The sequence below is a fragment of the Bos mutus genome, chromosome 22 (assembly GCF_027580195.1).
Source record: "Bos mutus isolate GX-2022 chromosome 22, NWIPB_WYAK_1.1, whole genome shotgun sequence".
NCBI lineage: Eukaryota > Metazoa > Chordata > Mammalia > Artiodactyla > Bovidae > Bos > Bos mutus.
In genome coordinates, this window is record NC_091638.1 from 5,903,816 (window position 1) to 5,909,815 (window position 6,000).

Below are 6,000 nucleotides of genomic sequence, written 5' to 3' on the forward strand. Positions count from 1 at the left end.
GGACCCTGTTCATCCTGCTCTCTCACTGGGTGGTCTCCCCTCACCCTTCACCAGCTGGTTCGTGTTCTCCCGGGCACCTAAGCTTGGGTGCCTCCTCTTCCTGGTCACCACACCAGCAGGTCTCCAACTGATATTTTCTACTACAAGCCTCTGTCTCCTCCTTTGACAGCACCTATCACACTTTTGAACAAACAAATCTGTAAAAAAGTGTTGTCCAGGTGAACAAAAAAAAAAAAAACAGACACCTAACACTGAATTTCCCTAACTGGTATGGAAAGAAAGGAAACGAGGTCAGGATGGAGGGCATCTGTCTCCAGCAGGGCCTCTGTGATGTGCTTACTAGGAGTGATTAGATACTGCTGCAACCTCGCAATGCATCTCAGGCTTTCAAAGTTGCTTCTGTGGTTGACTGGTGGGTAACTCTCTCCACAGGCTTTTTTCCTGCCTGGAAAGAGACCTAATGAAAGACAAAGTAATAGGCACTGCCTGCAAACACACTGGTCAGAACACTGCACTTAAATGGTCGTGCTCTGCTGGTGTCCTCAGGAAATGGAAGCCCTTCAGAAAGCTCACCATTACTCTGTCAGCTGGAATATCCCTGCGCCCTCCACGGGCACTGGGACAATTTTCCTTCCCTACGAGGGTGTCCCTTTCTGACTCCAGTGTCCTCAGCAGGTGAGAGCAAGGTTTCTGAAAGTGAAACGATGCTTTGAGTTTATGTGCGTTCACTTGAGCCCTCCTTTGTAAGCTGCCGAGAGCTGTGTGATGGCCTCACCTTAGCGGAACTGCCTGTTGACCCGGCGTTCTTGACAACTTGAGCCTGTGGAAAGGATGGGTCAGCAAATCAGCTGAAATGAGAAGGCAGTGATTTTTATGACTGGTACAAGTCATCTGATGGGAAATCACAGGGCATATAGAGCATCCCACACACACTTTTAACATGCTTCCTGTGATCCACATGGCTTTATTGGTGAAAGCATTTACAAGTAAGCATACTGTACTTGTATTATTATTTCCAATTCCCCATTAGAGACACTGCAACTGAGTCTGCAGTTTCTGATAAAGGCAGAGTCCATTTCTCAAGCACTGGTGTGGGACTCAGCTAAGCAACTTAACTTTCGCCAGCTGGGTGTGGGTGGCATCGTAACACCTCCGAGCATAGACCTTAGGAGGCATCACGCTTTCTTCTCCTGCTCACACTGCTCACACGGCCGTGAGAAGAGCATGGGTCAGGTAGCTCACTGGTGCAAGGAGGACAAGAGACATGGAAAACACCTGGACCCAACCCACAGCTTCAAGGTGAGCTCCGACAAGCAAGGCCTCAGTCAGTCAACCTCATCCCCCGACCAACACACAGGTGCATGAGTGAGAAGATCAGCTCTGCTTCCACACTGAGTTTCGGTGGTTTTTCAGTCAGGAGTTTTGTGGAAAAAGAAAATGACACAACAAAAATCAGTCTACTTATGACTTGGCGCTCTCCTACTGCCCTTAATGAGTCAACGTCACCATCCCCTTCCATGAGGTCAGCAGCAACTCTCGGGCAGACAGCGTCCTCTCAGACCAGTGACGAATGACTGCGCATTCACGATGCACCAAGCACTGAGAACACCAGGACGACTATCAGAGGCTCTCATCCTCGAAGAGCCCGTGTCCTGTGTGGGACACGGACACCCAGAAAACCACACCTGGAAAACCGTAGGATTCTAAGATGGGCACTGGACTGCCTTCCCAGCCCAGGGGTGATGAGTGATAACTCCACTGTCCAAGAGAGACCATCTTTCACAGAGAGAAGACCACAGGCTGAGGAGGTGCAGAGCCCATGATGGGCCGGGAGGCAGGCACGGGGCTGCCACTGGGCACAGAGTGACCAGCCCAGTGACGAGTCCCTCCAGTCCTCAGACGGTGGCTGGATGGCATGCGGGGCAGCTCCATATAAACCAGCAGGCAGTGGCTGTCTCCTGGCACTAGGAATCCACTTCCTCCAGACCAGGAAATAAGAACTGGCTTACACTGTCAACTTGTACAGAACCAAACGGCAGTAACCTACAACATCATTGAGCATAATTATCTTCTTTTTTAACAAATATACATATTGAGGTATACCTTATTCACCATAAACTTCACCTGTCTTAAATATAAATTCAACAATTTTTTTTGTGAATTCACAGAGTTACGCAACCAGGACCAGAATTTAATACTAGAACACCTCCATCAGCCCAATAAAGATCTGCTCTATCCATCTGCAGGCACTTCTGGTTCCCATTCCTGGCTTTGGGCAGCTATCAGTTGACTTTCTGTCTCTACCTATGGCCTTTATTGGCAATTTCATATAAACAGAATCACATAATAATGTGGTCTTTTGCATTTGGTTCTTTCACTCAGCATGTTTCTGAGGTCCATCCATGTTTTAGCATGATGCATTGATGCATTTTGTTTTTTAAGGAAATTAGTTTCCTTTTCCAATTTCACTCCTGCCCAACAAAAATAGAATTAGAACATTACACATATTTATAACTTTGGTTTCTTCAGCAATCAGGCCCAGGGAGGCTGGTGCCTACAAGAAATGGAGAAATCACTGATCAAAGTAGAAGGGAGATCTCTTCTACACTTCCACATCCCTCATCACACTGGCCAAGATGGAATCCAAATCTGCAGCCACCACAGAGAGCATCGGAGTCATCATTACTCCTCTGGGAATATGATGACCATTACGTATTTCCCTGACCACAGAGGACAAGCTTCTCGGGCTACCCTGATGCCGACTTCCTTTCTGCATGTGTCTCTCTCTGTTTCACTGACTCTCTCTCATGAAAACAGAGACACAGAGTGAGTGAGTGAGTGTGTGTGTGTGTCCTGCCCCCTTTACTGGTCCTCCAACTTGTTCACTCAGAATTTTGGAACTTCAATGAGACGGGATCTTATCCAAATAGGACTACAGGCCAAGACCAGAAAAATTATCTTACCACATTCCAGTTTCAGTTCAGTCGCTCAGTCATGTCCAACTCTTCGTGACCCCATGAACTGCAGCACGCCAGGCCTCCCTGTCCATCACCAACTCCTGGAGTCCACCCAAACTCATGTCCACTGAGTCAGTGATGCCATCCAACCATCTCATCCTCTGTCATCCCCTTCTCCTCCCGTCTTCAATCTTTCCCAGCATCAGGGTCTTTTCCAATGAGTCAGCTCTTCACATCAGGTGGCCAAAGGATTGGAGTTTCAGCTTCAACATCAGTCCTTCCAATGAACACCCAGGATTGATCTCCTTTAGGATGGACTGGTTGGATCTCTTTGCAGTCCAAGGGACTCTCAAGAGTCTTCTCCAACACCACAGTTCAAAAGCATCAATTCTTCGGCACTCAGCTTTCTTTATAGTCCAACTCTCACATCCATACATGACCACTGGAAAACCCATAGCCTTGACTAGACGGACCTTTGTTAACAAAGTAATGTCTCTGCTTTTTAATATGCTGTCTAGGTTGGTCATAACTTTCCTTCCAAGGAGTAAGAGTCTTTTCATTTCATGGCTGCAATCACCATCTGCAGTGATTTTGGAGCCCCAAAAAATAAATCTACCACATGGAAGACTGTAAAATTCAATCATCAAAGTCATGATTTGCAAACAGAAACCAACAGAAAAAGGACAACTGATCTCAACATGTTTGTTTGGTAAATATTAAGCATTTCAGTCGGGCAGTCCAGAAAGGACACATTTCTATATAGTTGCTTATTACTTCCATCAGTGAGACTGGGTCAAACCAGCTCACAATTTAAGGAGGCTGTTCCTTTTATAAAATCATGGAGAGAATCATGTAAGCTTTGCATAAAATAGAATTTTGGGTGTGTAATCAGCCAAGGGAGTGGCCCAACCTACTTGAGAAGGATAAACAGTCCTATGGACCAGCTGAATCCCCACGCGTGTACCACCACACACAATTGCTGCCAGTATCCTATGCCCAATGCACACAGTCTGATTTTCATGGCAGCTTCACGACCCCTGTTACATGGGGTCCTGTTACATGTCTGTCCTGTGCGCTGAGGCCACCTATGACATCACCACAGTCAGCTGAGAGACACTGCCACGAAAAACATTTCCACACAAGGAGGCTGCGACTGTGCCAAGCCTGACTGGCAAGGGGGAGGGATCTGGCAATGCTTTGGCAGCAAGTTTGAATCCAAAGCAATCTGGAGAAGGAGAAAGCAAGGTTTAAATTAAACAGAACTGAACAGAACAGAGAAAAGGAGAAGATAAAGCCTTGTAACTGTAATAAATCCTTCCAATTCAAGGGCAAGAAATAGTGAATGGGAGAAGCTGGAAACAAAACAGAACCTCCACATGCATTTGAGTCACCCACACTCATCTGGTAGAAAACAGGATGTTAACAACACAGAGGATGCTGCCTGAGGGTCCTTATGCCACCCACCTCTCCATTCCCACTGCCTGAGGCTTTTAGGTAAAGCCAGGGCTACTCGAGTCACCCCACATGACCAAAACGTGGACCTCTATGGAAAGCGTGGAGTTAATCATATCCCTTGGTCCCTGGGACATTATCATGATCAGTCTGGACAAGAGCCTACTCTTGCTTTATTTACTTACCCACACTTCTTATGACTTTTCTTTTTCCTGTTTCCCTCCCCATCAGCAGCCATCATCCTGTTTTTAGGTCCATGCTATAAATACACGCTGCTCTTTGCTCTGCAGCATTTCTCCTATGTGAAATGTGACCCACCTCATTATGCTTCCTTCCAACCTCTACTAAGCACTAGCTTTTAAAATTTTTTTAATTTATTTAAACAAACAAAAAAAAATACAGTTCATCCATTACCCCTGCCCCATTTCCCACCTTACAATCATCACTCTGTTTGCTGTATCTGTGAGCTTAGCTTTACTTTTTGTATTTATTGATTTTTTTTTCTAGATTACACATATGCAAGATGATACAGTATTTGTCTTTCTCTGATTTATTTTATTTAGCATAATGCCCTCAAGGTCCCATCATGATGTCATGAATGGCAAGATTTCACCCTTTTCTATGTCTGAATAGTATTTCATTGTATGTGTGAGTGTGTGTGTGTATAAATCGCAATTTCTTTATCAATTCATCCATCAATGGACACTTAGCTGTGTCTGTATCTTGGCTGTTGTAAATAATGCTACAACGAATGGCAGTGCGTGTATCTTTTCGAATTAGTGTTTTTGTTTTCCTCAGATAAATACCCAGAAGTGGGACTTCCGAATCATATGGCAGTTCTAGGTTTGATTTTTTGAGGAAGCTCCATGTTTCTATAGTGGTTGCACCAATTTATATTCCCACCAACAGTGTTGGAGGGTTCCCTTTTCTCCAATCCTTGCCAACACCTGTAATTTCTCGTCTTTTTGGTGAGTCATTTTGACAGCTGTGAGATGATACACCTCAGCACAATAGCAACACTACCTCATTGTTTTGATTTTCATTTCCCTGATGATTAGTTATGTTGATCATCTTTTCGTGTGCCTGTTGGCCTTCTGTAAGTCTTCCTCGGAAAAATGTCTTTTCAGATCTTCTGTCCGTTTTTTAATCAGATTGCTTGGTTTTCTACTTTGGAGTTGTATGAGTATTTTATATACTTTGGATATTAGCACTAATTTCTTAAATGTCCTCGTTGTTATAGACGGCTCAAGTCCATTTCTGCTGTTCACATATGCAAAACCACATTTTGCCTATGCATTCCTCGGACGGTGGAATCACTTCCAGCTCCTCACCTCCACAAACAAGCTGGGACAATGAGATCTCTACATGCCTCCTGTAGACCAGGGTGGGTATTCTTTGAGCTATACACCCAAGAGCAGACTACAAGTAGATGCCACACAACCAAGAATGCCAAAACTCTCCAAGGTGGCTGTGCACGTCTACATGATCCCCACGTCTCCCCTTTCCAGATTTTCTATATTTTGCCAGCCTGAAAAGTGAAAGTGTTAGTTGCTCAGTGGTGTCCAACTCTTTGTGACCTCATGGAATATGT

The 6,000-nt window shown here is 45.1% G+C and overlaps 1 long non-coding RNA gene across 1 annotated transcript in view; it reads right to left on the reverse strand.

The window, feature by feature from the left end:
• The window catches only part of LOC138984672 (uncharacterized), a 92,073-nt gene extending 87,413 nt beyond the window's left edge, over positions 1-4,660 (reverse strand). The window contains exons 1-3 of the long non-coding RNA XR_011461923.1: positions 4,595-4,660; positions 2,964-4,182; positions 776-820 (exon numbers count right to left, since the gene is read on the reverse strand). This is a non-coding gene — a long non-coding RNA (uncharacterized lncRNA). The remainder of the gene's footprint in view (positions 1-775; positions 821-2,963; positions 4,183-4,594) is intronic.
• Positions 4,661-6,000: the final 1,340 nt, after the last annotated feature.